At 39.7% G+C, this 13,729-nt stretch overlaps 1 protein-coding gene across 4 annotated transcripts in view; it reads right to left on the bottom strand.

The window, feature by feature from the left end:
• Positions 1-11,820, bottom strand: part of fynb (FYN proto-oncogene, Src family tyrosine kinase b) — a 73,218-nt gene extending 61,398 nt beyond the window's left edge. The window contains exon 1 of one of the 4 annotated variants that reach the window (XM_007556003.2): positions 11,600-11,820. The gene's annotated coding sequence lies outside the window, so the exon portion shown is untranslated. The remainder of the gene's footprint in view (positions 1-11,599) is intronic. The other 3 variants (XM_007556001.2, XM_007556005.2, XM_007556004.2) reach the window with 3 other exon arrangements.
• Positions 11,821-13,729: the final 1,909 nt, after the last annotated feature.

Here is a 13,729-nt window from a genome sequence, read left to right as displayed (position 1 = left end):
CTGGCCAAGTTAATCAACCGGATTATCAATCGGTGCATCCCGACTTAAAATATTACCGTCATGTTTTTTTTTTATTGATTAATTAGCTAGTTTCACTTTGAATACTCAAAACGAGAGCATTTAGACACTTGGCCTTCACCAGTGCATTAGGACTGCCATCCTGAGCTTTGATTTTCTTCGTCTGCATCTTAAATCCAAGTTGAGCAATGCAGAGAAAAGAGGCTGCAGTCAAAGTGAGGAGCTGAACACACAGACCACGAGGCGGGACGCTGCAGAGGGAGCCGGCTGTGACATGCTGCTGAGACGAGGCTCATTTCAGAGGTGAGACACTGGTTAAAGCCTCGCTCTGCTCAAGCTACAGCTCAACATGCATCCATAAGATTACAGGAAGCACATTGGCTTGTCTGTCACATCCAGGCGTTGTTTCAGTCAGACTGCAGCGCTCGTCACTCCCCCTCACACAGTTAATCACTGGTGAAATAAAAACAACCTCACAGCAGGTTAATTATGGATGAAATCTCTCTGAGCAATAAACATGCACGCATAAAGCACTGTTGTTTTCCCCTCCAAACCCAAACAGCAGCCATCAGCCCGCCTCCCACAGGATAAACATATCATCAATAAGTAATGAAACAGCCAGATGTACGGTATAACCCACCTGTTTGAGCAAACACAAGAAAACTGCAAAACACAGACATCAGGGAGGTTACGATGTGCTGCTGGAGAGATGGATTATAAATCTAAAACCCAGACATCAGCTGACCCATAACTGCCCTTTGACCCATCAACAGCTTGACCTCATAGCAGTTAATAATAAATGATTGAAAACACTTCCAGGAAGACTGACTGAAATTCTTTGAGGGTTGTAGTCAAGTGGAAAGCTATGACAGCCATGTGTGGGCCTGGCAATATTACATTTAAACATGCTTCAATTTCTCATTGCTTGCATTGGAGTTTGGCTTATTAGTTTCCATAAACATGAGCATGAATGTCACCTAAATGTTATTTTTGGATGATTTACTTGAGTTGTTCTTTTAGGGTGGGATGAACACGTGACATCATTTTAAAAGAGTTGCAGTTTTAAAAGTCATGGTGCTCAACTTCAAGGAGTGCCACCGTCACTGCTTTTCTAAAGCACAGTTAGCCTGCACTAGATTAGCTAGTCAAGGCTTCTTTGGGTGTTCTTACTTCCAGTTGTGTTCTCACTAAAACCAGGAAGATAGAGAACATCCAGTGCCAATGCAGCAACTCAACCACGAAAACTTAGAAATTATAAAACAATTAAGCTCCTCCCCCTGCCGTCTGGATAAATGAGTACTGAAGATTTACAGGTCAATCTCGCCTGTGGTGGCGCTGCACCAAGAACCACTAAAGATAATGACACAAAAGTGTCTCTGAAGAAGACACTGACCACAGCTTCCTTCTTCAGACAATGTAAACTAAAATGGAGTGTCAGACTTTAGTAGTTGTAAGATTTCTCTTTGGCATAAGAGCATGAGCCATTTCTCCCGTTAGCACATTTGTTTTGGCTATATTTACCCAGAATCCCCGGTGCCATAGTCCACTTTCTGCTTTTGGAGCGGCCTCTGGTCTGCATGGCGTCATGCATTCCAACCAAACCAGAGTTCAACCATATCAGATTTTGATCAACCATTCACATTCCAAAACCAACTGGAGTTTCTAGGTAAACAAACTAGAGTTTAATTGGAGCGGACTAAATAGATGGCTGGTGTGAATGTGAATGGATGACCTCTATTTTACCTTTTACCCCACCAGAAGAACAGGTTCAGGTTCGACACAGAGTCACCTAGTAGACTAATTGCCTGAGAAATACACCAGTCAAAGTTGTGTTATAATTTTTTTCAACATAAATATGCACTATGGGTTTTTACCTCTATTTTTATCAGGCTGCTACAGTGTAACATTTAAAAAAATATTTAAACAATCTTTTTTATGTCTGCTAAAATGTACTTAACGCAAGCAAAGAAATGTGTGCTGCAAAGCCCCCAATCAACTGTACTTACAGTTTATAAACCAAGACAGAGGTTTCACCTGCAGTTCAAACATCTAATTATATCTCAGTCCAGTTCAGATGCTGAGAAGAAGCAACTACAGCTGCAGCTAATTATCACAAGTGAGCTCTTGAACAAGTAAAATGTCTAAGCTTCTGGTAGGTTAATCCAAAACACCCGAGTTAAATGTTGGGTCAACGTGAATGTGTTTTAATGTAAAACTCTGTATGCGACATCATGTGGCATTCAAAGGAAATGAGAAAGGAGAAGTGTTGAGCTTGATTAATCCGTAGGAGCAACTTCCAGGTCCAGTCATCTGTTCAAATAGCTTCACACAAATATAAGTGCAATGGGAATGTCCAGCCATCACATGCTCTCTGGTGTCTCACTGTTCTTAGGAGCAAATGCTAGGTGCTCCTAAATGTTTGACCTTAACATTGCAGTTTTAAGTGTTCTCATTAAAAACTACAACAACAAAAAAAAAACTGGTTAAAGGCAATATTGACGTATAAATAGCTAAACTACTACCTAGTAAACAAAAGGTTATTAATCTGAGGCAGAACTGTAGAAAGAATGTAACTGACTGAAAAAGTGTTTTGAGCCAATCTGCTGAAATTTAAACTGAAAAACCTCTCCAGATTAATAAATGAAATAAAACAATGAGATAAATTATGAGTGAAAATATTATAAGGATTATGGACATCTCAAATCGAACATTTCATTATGCTCAAGCCTGTTTTTTGTTTTTTTTATAAAAATGCCTTCAGATTGTCTATTTTTTGGATTAACTGGTTAATAATTGGACAGCAAAAGGTGTTTCATTGGAAGATTTTTGTTTAATTTTGTTTTTTTATACAAAATTTTAATCATGTGAAGTTAAATCTTCCACTCAAAGAGTTCTGGGTAGAACATATTAATTTAATTACTGCTCTGCACATTACCTTTTTAGAGTCTGTACACTCCCGTTAACAATTCATAAATTATTAAATTAGTTGACAGTTATTTCAAAAATTGATTCAGGCCTAGTTACAGTCAAAGATCGTAGGTTTTTACTCCAGAATACTGAAGAGCGGATGGCAAAAAGATAGAAATGTGAGACAATGCTAGTGATGCTGATTTTAGTGTAATTTTTCTTCCTATAACTTCAATGCTAATCAACCTCTAACGTATACAGTACCTACAAAGAGAGGTTTAACACTGCTCTCCACTACAGTGAAAACTAAGTGCATTAAGGTGTCAACGTTCTTCCTTCAGCTCCTTTCAGACATTAAGAGCTGTCCATTAATTTTCCATCTGTTTTTCATTTTCTGAAGTCCCAGAAAATCAGCAGTAATCACAGATTTGCAGAGCCCAGCCTCCAACATGTGGCTGAAACATGTCTCAGTAACCTAGCATTAGCTCTCCTCTGCCTCAGCAGCGGTACAAACTTTCAGGCCGAATTAAAAGACTTATGCTCAATTTATTCAGCTTTTAAATATAGAACGAGGCGCTCCAGTGCACTGCTGAACTCCTGAATACGGGCTAAATGGACTTGAGAGCAAAATGGAATTGGAGCGATTAAGTGGGAGGAGAAGAAAAAAAGCAAAGGGAGATTAAAAATGGAAAAATGTTGGGCAGGGTATGAGAGGAAGCTCGGCTTGCCTGTGCACCAGATGCAAACGAGCAACTCTGATTCCTTTCAGAGGAAATGAAGCCGCAATCGAAAGGCTCTGACTGACTTTACACGCCTAGAGCACGTAGTAATCAAGCAAAAAGCCAAGCTGTGGCAGGTGGAAGTGCAGGGCCAACGATAAGGGAGCGTGCAAACAGGATGTGCGTCAGCTCTTGAAGCAAGACAAAAGGCTAATTGAATTCAGAGAAAAGAAAAATTAAAGAAATGCTTACATCATTAAAGTCATGCACTCATTCCTCATTGGATATCAGTGTGACACTACAAGCGTGTTTTTAGTAATTGTAAAAGTAACTTTTAATCAACAGCCACTTTAGAGGTAAGATGGAACCAATGAAGGAACTGCAGACCAAGGTTATTATAGTTAACTTAAAAGAACTAAATAACGAAAACTGAAACTGAGAAAACATTTTTGTAACTGAAATAAATAAAAACGGTAATTAATGGGAGAAAACTAAAACTAGTTGGAACTACATCATGTGTTTTTAAAGCTAACTAATGCATACTGAAGGTATACTTTGTTTTTGAATCTATTTTTTAGCTTTTCGAACTTCACACAAGCAGTTTACACCAGCTGTTGGTAAATTATGACACTGCTTAATCCTGTTGGTAGAACTGAAGCTGGTCCTCAAAAAGAATGAGTGAAAGTTTTGAGAAAACACCAGAGTCAGTTATTGTTTAACAACAGTTGAATACATTTGTTGAAAATGGTCTCATCTGTTGAGTCTTCATTACCCAATCGATGTATCCATAACTACAATAAAATACTATGACCTTTTCGAATTCTGCCACTAAAAATTTACCATGGTATGGAAAACTAAAACTACAGCTTCATTAGAACTAAATTGAAGCTAAACAATAACTAATAAAAACTAGCTAATCCACTCTAAAAACTCATTAAAACTAACTCAATTAGACAGAATGTCACAACAAAATAAAATTAAACTATACTGAAAAACCCAAAACAATTGTAACCCGCTGCAGAGTCAGAGATGATTAGATGATGGGTAGCTCTCCAGCAGCTCTGTGACAGCTCGCATTCATCCGCGGCGCACTATTTACTCGTGTGTAACAATAACTTCGCTTGAGCCTGAGAGCGGACCGTGACTCAGCAGGAACGAGAGAGAAAGAGAGACGGATGGAGAGCGACTTTCCCCTCCACTGTAAGCATGACACAAAGAGCGGCATTGTAGCGGTCCCTGTCTGACGCCGAGCAGCAGAGGGAGCGGCTGACCGGACCTCCAGTTGTGAGCGCGCGAGTCGGGTTAGTCTGACGCCACGCCGGCTCCGCGTGACGACATCACGGCTCGTTAAGGGAACACATTTTCATCTCAAGAAGGACTTGAGCTGAAAACCACATCTGAAGGAGTCGTCTATGAAAGTCGTCTTTGATGTGGAAATTATCGTATTTCTGAGAAAAGCTCAGACGTGATATTATCCAGCTGTTTTGTAGCTCTGTGCTTCAGGCTGGGACCATCGAAAGGTTCCTGATGAACAGAGCCAATATAAGTGAGCCGTGCTTACTTGTCAGCTTGGCTTTGCTGACTCTATTTATTCGATATCTAATTTTTAGTTTCTAGAGTTTCGGTGTATTCTACCCTCTTCAAAAATGCATATAAAAATTTTATATTTTATGTCACACGGAATATCCCATCATTTGCTTAGAGGGAATTCAGGTGCACTCCACAAGTCTGGACTTTACAAAGATGGCAAGGTGGAGGCCAATGTTGAAAGGAAAACAGATGATGTTTGTCACATCAAGGACACAGCAGACTTGCTGTGAACAAATCAGACCTAAAACTGAAAGTTTGCATGTTCCCTGACTGCATTTGAAGAATGAGGCAAATCTGGTCATCCGGCATATGGAGTCGATGTCTGGAGACTTTTAGCAATTATTTTAGGGTTTATATTTTATACCTTAAATGGAATGTGAACGACACAAAAAAGTTTCTTTTTTGTTTTTATTTCATAGAAATAAACACTTTTTACTCAAACACTTGGGCTAAACACAGTGAATGTTTTAAATTTTCACTTTTATTGCTGGAAGAGAACTAAAAAATTTTTATAGACCAAGAAAATAGAAACTAATTGGCCCAAAAGGTTAAACAAGTGTAAACATTAAGGCAAATGTCATACTAATTTATTTAATTCATTGTTGTGCAAGTAAAGGAGAACAAATTCTCAATAAGACTATTTTTGTATTTTTTATGGTCAGGATAAAGTTCATTTTGGTCCTTGAGGACTGTCAGATTGGGGGTTTTCACACTTTGTCCTAAAAGTTTGGACACCACTGCTCTAAATATTCACATAGTGAGACATGGTGGAGGCGGTATCATGCTGTGGAGATGTTTCTCATTGCCAGGGGTTGTGTTCAGATGGAAGGACATAGACACAGGTGGATAACACAACTTGAAATGACTGGAGCAGGACAAACAGCCAAAACATCCAACCAGAGCTTTGACAGAACAGTTCAGATCAAGATTCTACACAGAGCTGACTCAGGGGGCTGGATGCACAAGTATGTCACTTTCTACAGAAATGTTTAACTGACACAGCTTGGAAATAAATTCAGGAGTAGCATTTTGTTATAATGAGGAAGTTTTTCACTAGAAGAAGAACGTTTTTGTCAAAATAAGAAAGTTTCTCACTAAAATAAAAAATGTCTCCTTAAAACAAGAAGTTTCTCACTACGAGATGCAAAGTTTGTTAAAATGAGGATTCTTGCTTTAGCGAGTTTTATATCTAGTTATTACAGAAAACTCTCTCGCAATAACATATAAAAATACACTCCTCATACAGATTACAACTTGTTAAAAAGGCTTAAAGGGGCTCACTACGTTCATTCCTCGAACCTGATTCTTCTAGACAATAGCTGAAACTCCTCAGAGGTGTTTCCATTTTACACTTATGACATTTCTTATTTAAATGAGAAGATATTTTCGTTTAAATGATATCTGATTGTAACAATTAAAAAAAAAAAAATCAGTAACACTTTATTTGACGGGGTGTGCATAAGACTGACATGACATGACAACTGTCATGAACATGAAGGAGTCTTCATGAATGTTTACGACTGTTGTCATGAAGTGTCATTTGATAAATAATGACATTTAATGCAAAATTGCATTGAAACTTGTATTAAAAGTCCATTAAAATGGTCAACTTTGCATTATGTGTGTCATTATTTACCGAATGACACTTCGTGACAACAGTCATAAACATTCATAAAGACTCCTTCATGTTCATGACAGATGTTATGTCATGTTTATGACAGCATCATGTCAGTCTTGTGCACACCCCATCAAAAAAGTGTTACCAAAGCATCTCATTAAGACAAAAAAAGTCTTCTATTTTTAGTGAGTTATGCATCTTGATATAACGAGAACGTTTTGTCGTTTAGACACTGCTCCTGAATCCATTTCCCAGCTCTGGCAGTTAAAATGTTTCTGTACTTTTCAGATTTATATTTGCAGAACATTTTGAAACATCCTGCATCATTTTACTTCTGCCAATGTTGCTCAACTTTGTGTCGCTCTGTCCCATAAAATGAACAGGATTTGGACATGTAATGTGAAAAAAATGAGGACTTTTTTTTTTAAACTGTAGGTGTGAAGAAATTCCAAGAAACACAACTTAATTTGATTCTAAAAATGTATCTTATTAGTATCTAGTATCTAACACCTGATCCAAGCAGAAAGCTTTAGAAATACTCTGACTGCCAGGGGAACTGATGGAGTCTCATGATGCCAGTTCTTGTCATCATCAGCATCTTCCCTCACAATTTACTCAACTTGACCTCTATCAAGTGCGTTCACATTGATTTGACCCCTGCTTCAGAAAGATTACCAAGCAAGGAACAAGCCTGATGCTGTCATCACCAAGGCAACCGTCACCGTACTGTGTGTCAGCTGTTCCATGTTCACTTGGTGGAAACATGACTGAATGAAGTTCATTATCAGCTAAGCAATTGGCCCTTGAAGTGGGTTCTGGTATATTTCATAATCACTGCAACATTTTTATCATTCTTCCCATCGTTGGTAGACTTATTCATATTGCTACAGAACTAATTAAAGTGGAGCAGCTCCTCCCTGCTGATCAGTGGGTGGAGGAGGAGAATAGCAGAGATTGTTTGGAAGAAAAGACTGACCGCTAACAAAAACAAAGATAACCACAAGAACATGACAGCAAACACATCGCGGTCTATATCTGCTCTGGTTTATTATCTAAGCCTTTCATCTCAGTTCAACATGTTCTCCTGTTTCTGTGGAAGAGCTCTCCATCATGGCCGGCAGAATGATGTGTAAAACCTGAGATGTAGAGATGAACTGACCAATCAGACAGACACACAACGGAAACTTTCAGTTTTCTCTTGATTTAGTTGTTAAGGAGATGAAAGATCTTTTTCTATACGTTTAGTAGACACATCAAAACTAAACCGCTCCCATCGACTCATCAACAAACAGAAAGTGTTTTATAAAGAAAGGTTTCTGATGGTTTTTGGTGTGATGCTAGCTAAAAGGCTAACTTTGCTAACACTAAAGCACTAATCATAAACATTAACCCCACTAACCGTAAAGAACTACACCAACATGGTGCTTAGCAGAAGCTAATGCTGCAGCGTTAATGTCTGCTCTGCTCTTTAAAGGAAACTACTCTCGATCAACAGTTTGATTTTGACATTAGAATTTCCATGTGTCATAAAAAAAGAGAGAATATGAGGAGAGGAAATTGAGCTGGTCCATAAACAGACTTAAGCAACTTCAAAATAAGAGCATGCACATAAATTTCTAACTATTTAAACAATTCATAACAGTCGATAACCAACACTTCACCACACATATTGAACTTTATTCAACTAAAACTTTACAAAACAGCCAAGTAAGTTAGTGTTGTTCATGGGAGGTTAGGTGCGCTAAATGTTTTCAAAGTTAGTGAAAGCACTAAAGAGCTAAATGAAAAATTTGTTCTGCTATTAGCGCATTAGTGGAAGTTTTCTCACCATTGGTTTCAAGCAAAGATGGGGAGAATTATAGAATTTATTTTTCATTAGGTTGGAATTAAAATGAGTGTGTATATAAATATAAAAAACTGCTGCACACGTTGGGAATCAGTATTGGACAGAAAAACCTTGATCATTGCATGTTTACTGACATGAGAGGAATTTTTTCTCTGAAAAACAAAAAACCCCCAAAAAACAACAACAAAAAAAGCATAAGATAACTATGTATCTGCAACATTTTATAAAACCTGTTCAATAATAATTAGTGGCGCCATTTCACATGGAATAATGAATGCATAGCTGTAAAGCATAAACTACTGTTCTCCTGTACAGAACTGCAGGACTGCTGGTTCTGCACAGAGCTCACCCTAAAGATGAATCCACCTGAACAATACTCGCTGCACCTGCAGCACCTGAACTCAGTGTGCTTCACCGCCACATGGCTGGAAACCACAACCTGCTTACAGTCTCTGCAGTGAGAGGACTCTGAAAACTTTGCAAGAAGCCGGTAAACCGAGTGACCTTCTAGTTTTTCTGCAAACCCAGCTCGTGGAACAAAATGGCTGTGATCCAGACCTGGTGGGGTTTTATCCGCTAAGACAATAGATGGGGGAACACCCAGCACTGTTCTCAAAGGAAACGGAGGTGATGAGAATGTTTAACCCCAATTAGAAACTACAGAAAAAGTGCTGCTGCATGATGGAAAGATAACAGGAAATAATATGTTTACTCGCGGTTTACCCTCCTTCAAGTGTAGGAATGAAACAGAAAGTCAGGTATTACATTTTAAAACACAAACTAACTCAAATCAGAGAAGCAAATACTGAAAACCATTCCCAGCAGATAAGGTGGTGATTAACAGCTTCTAAGAGTCAGCCCTGCTGCAGATGAAGAATCTGACGTAGTTTGTTGGACTTCACCCGCAGCTCCAACCGCTGGGCACAAACTAAACACAAAAACTCTCACACTAACGATAAAGCATGGGAGAGGAGGGATGATGACTTGGGATCATTTGAAGCCATAATATATGTGCAACATGCTAAAAAAAGTAAAAATACATCACCACACGAATAATGTTAGTTAGTATTAAAGTGTTCAAGTGGTTTCGCTACAGACCACAGCATAAATATAGATACACCTGCTAAGTTTAGCTGCATGGACTAAAATAAGTTCACCGCCTTTTATAGAGCCTCTAGCTAAGCTGAAGAGTTTTTTGTGAAAATGAAGCCGAATGCAAAACTGATCAGCACAAACAGCCAGAAGATTTCACACTTCTAGAGTATTCTAAACCCACCGATATTTTTGAAGAGTATTAAAGAGAAAAAAAGACACACAAAACAAAAGAAAATGGAGAGAAAAAGTGCAAGGTACACTGACTGACATTTACTTGTGAAGTCAGGAGTTTCATCCAGAATAAATGACCAACATGCAAGTCCAGAAATCAGTAGGATTTATCTGTTGTACTCAACGAGGCACATATTAACAGAAAAACACTATAAAAACATGTTCACAGGGTTTCTGCAAGTGTTTGTGTGTAGAATCAATATAATGAACAATGAAAAATGCAGATAAACTGTTCAGTAATAAAGTTATTTTAAACACGCATCAGCCATGAGGTTGGGGTTGGTGTGCCACATCTGACTTTCCCTCTTGGGAGCAGCCGGTTAGCATCTCAAAAGCTCACTTAATATCTGACCTATGACCCCAAATCCCAGAGGAGTTGAACAGGAGGCTTCATGGATGCAGAGCAGAGAGAGGAGGAAGTTCAATATCCCCAACTCCAACATTTATGTGCTGAGTCACGAGACTATCACACAGCAACAATCTTCAGTCAGAGGCCTCCGCTGATTCGTTGCAAGACTGACTGCTAGTGGAGATCCTTCCTGCGCACAGCATCACCATCTACAGCGACTCTTTGTGGATGGATAACAGGAGTACCCAAACATTTCCTTTAACTTTGGGGTAAATCATTTTGAACTGAATTACGCTGAAGTTTTTTCAATAGTAGGAAAACTTTCAATATCAACTGCAATTAAATTGAATTTCTTGCTTTTCATAATCACAACATCCTGTTCATTTTCAGGTTTAGCATCTAGGTCAGTACAATCCACTGGAAACTTTCATCTGATTGGCCACATTAAAAAAACGGAAAGGAAAGAAAAAAAGAAGACAGATATTAGCCAGTCAAACACAAGATCCAAAACTATCCGTTGGAGCCGCGGTTTTCCTTACTATTAATGTGGGGATGGCGACTGGAAGCTGGACCACAAACTGGTTGAGAAGAGTTGAGCAGCAGCGTGGTGTTCCAGCCTCATATGATTCACGCACAGACACATTTAAAGCTGCACTGCACCGACCGCTTAGCGTGGATCCAGACTGCTCCCCCCCCACCAAAACCCTGCAGCACCACCAGAAACACACAGCAGCCGAATCATGTGTCCTTCATCTGACTCCACCAAGCATCGATATGAGATGTTGATGGTTTGATGGGAGGAAAGCCAGGGAGGGGAGCGGGGGGCACTGTGGTAAATAAGAGGATCAAAATGCGTCAGTGCTTGGAGAACTAACAGCTCCCTCCCCTCCACCCCTTCAAACCCCTACCAGCACCAGCAGCTTAATTAGCTTCGTGTTGATTCTTCCATTAAGTCACAAAGGGGATGTGAGCTGCTGGAGCAGCGACCAGGGCATCACGTTCAAACCAGGACGACGCCTCAGCTCCACAGCCCTGCTGGAGCAGCAGCAGAGGAAAACACCGGCCGAGAGAGCTAACGCTGCTTAAGTGCCTTCATGTTTAAAGAAACGCCAATAAAAAAGAAATAATGTCTGGGGATGGAAATAAATAAATCCCAGCCATTCACTGCGCTTTGGAGACAGGACAGAGCAGAATGATGTGGAAAACCAGAGCAGAGCGTCACTTACCGATATAAGCGGCACTAATGTCCCACAGCGCCGTATTCCATCGCTTTAAGCTGAACGAATGTGTCGGTAATAAAGGCTGAGCGGCGGCGGCGGTGGCCCTGTTGTTCTATTGCCCTGCTGCTCCGTAGTAGCCGCTGCGTGTGATGGCGTTAGATCTACAGGGCCACAATGAGACTGGCGATGCCTTCACGAGCTGTCGGAAATTTCCCCATAGACAGCGACGGGTAAACAAATGTCGGCTCCAGAAGCATTTAGGGGAGGGTCGGGGAGGGAGAAGCGAACTTGTTTTCCCACCTATTAAGACTTGGTAAGTAATTGTAAGTATTTCTACACAAATACTCCAAAAATTGAATTACAACGTTTTATAGTGAGCAAACTTATTCAAACTGGAACCAATTTAAATCGGTCCCATGCAACTACAAATATCCTAGTAAGTTATTAGCTTAAGCATGTTTCCAAATATTCTGACCAACTTATAACACAGTTCACCTTGGAGTATTAACTTTCCAGACCCTTTTTGGATGATTACCTATACGTTCTCAATTGCAGCTGGAAAACCCAGGCTGTATAAAACTACACAGCCGAGTCGTGATGTTTGAGTGGCAGCAGGTCTGTCCAATCATTGCTGGTTTAAGGGGCTCGGATGAAGCGCTGGATGTAAATATACACAGATTTCTATACCACAGATGTCGGGTAAATTTTGAGATAATGCTATTTATAAAACAATAGCCAAAAGCAGGTGTTTGTTGTAGTAACTTATATGATTTTTTTAAGAGTCTGAATTTATCTAGGGTGCTGAATGAGATGCTGTTTTTACCTCTGTCTGTTAACCAACTAATAAACAGGTGTGTGGACTGCAGTGTTGAGTTTCCGCCATCTCCTGTCTGCTTTGAGTACTGCACTTTTCTGCTTTATTGTCGCAAACCACAATATTCTAGCTGAAAGAACCTCCGCATCAATTTAAAGTTATTTAAAACATTACCACAGCATGATGCTGTCACCACCATGTATCACATTTAGCGCTTTTCTAAAAGGATCATCGTTGCTCTCATCTGACCAGAGCAGCTTTTAACTTGTTTTCTGTGGCAAGCTGCGCTGTTAGTGTGTTCTTCTTGTCATCCTCCCTCAGGAACATGTTTTTTCTCCTGTGAACAGATGATCCCATCTGAGCAGCAGGGCTATGTAGCTCCTCCAGGTCCAGGGTGACCATTCAGGGACTTCTTGGCTGCTTTAACACAAACCTTACAATCCAACGAGCCATTTCTATCTTCGTTCATAGTCTGCCTGCCATACTCTACATTTATTCTGATATATAGTTAACTAATTAGCCGACTTTTAAACAAAATCGTTTGCACTGAAACTGGTAAAGTTTTTGCCAGACTTGCATTGTAACAAAATTACCTTTGTGATTGCATGGTGACATCTGGACATCGGCTCCAGGCATCTTGAGTATAGGCGAGTGGATTCATTTTACAGGTTGTAACATTTGGGCGCCATCTTCTGTCTATATTTAGAATAACACTTTTCTGCTTTGTAGCAGCGCAATATTCATGTGAAACCTCTGGACAATATGCTCCGCCAGCCGCCTTAATACTCAGGCTTTTTCAAACTTACTTAAGAAATATTGTAATTATTTATTCAGATAAAAGCTGAAGTAGGCTATGTAACTTTTATAAACAATATGTATTTTTCCCCATACCTGCAAAAAATTGCTACTTTGTTGAGAGAGTACATTCTGAGACAGATAATCTGTGAAAAAAATAGAGTTTCTCTGCCTCCTCTCTATGGTCCTACAGCCATCTGCAGAAATACACCGCTCCCGTTAGAATCAACTAATCAGAGCCAAGAGGAGGATCTTAGCGCTGTCAACCAAGCTTGTGTCTCTGCTGCAGTTGTGCTAATGGTGAAGTAATAACTTACCATTACTGGAAAGCTAACTGAGCATTCACATCAGGCTCCATTGTGTGTTAATAGATGTTGAATAATCTACCTGTTATCCTTTTTACATTTTACTAAACAGGATAAATTATGACAGCAGTGCACTGACAGCCCACTAGTGGGTGGTGTTGTTGCTCCGTGGCCCCTCTGAGCCTCAGTGTCAGCTGCTGTGTGATGTCTCAGTGACAACAG

The sequence above is a fragment of the Poecilia formosa genome, unplaced genomic scaffold (assembly GCF_000485575.1).
Source record: "Poecilia formosa unplaced genomic scaffold, Poecilia_formosa-5.1.2 Scaffold75, whole genome shotgun sequence".
NCBI classification, from domain to species: Eukaryota; Metazoa; Chordata; class Actinopteri; order Cyprinodontiformes; family Poeciliidae; genus Poecilia; species Poecilia formosa.
This window is presented reverse-complemented; position numbering and strand designations above follow the sequence as displayed.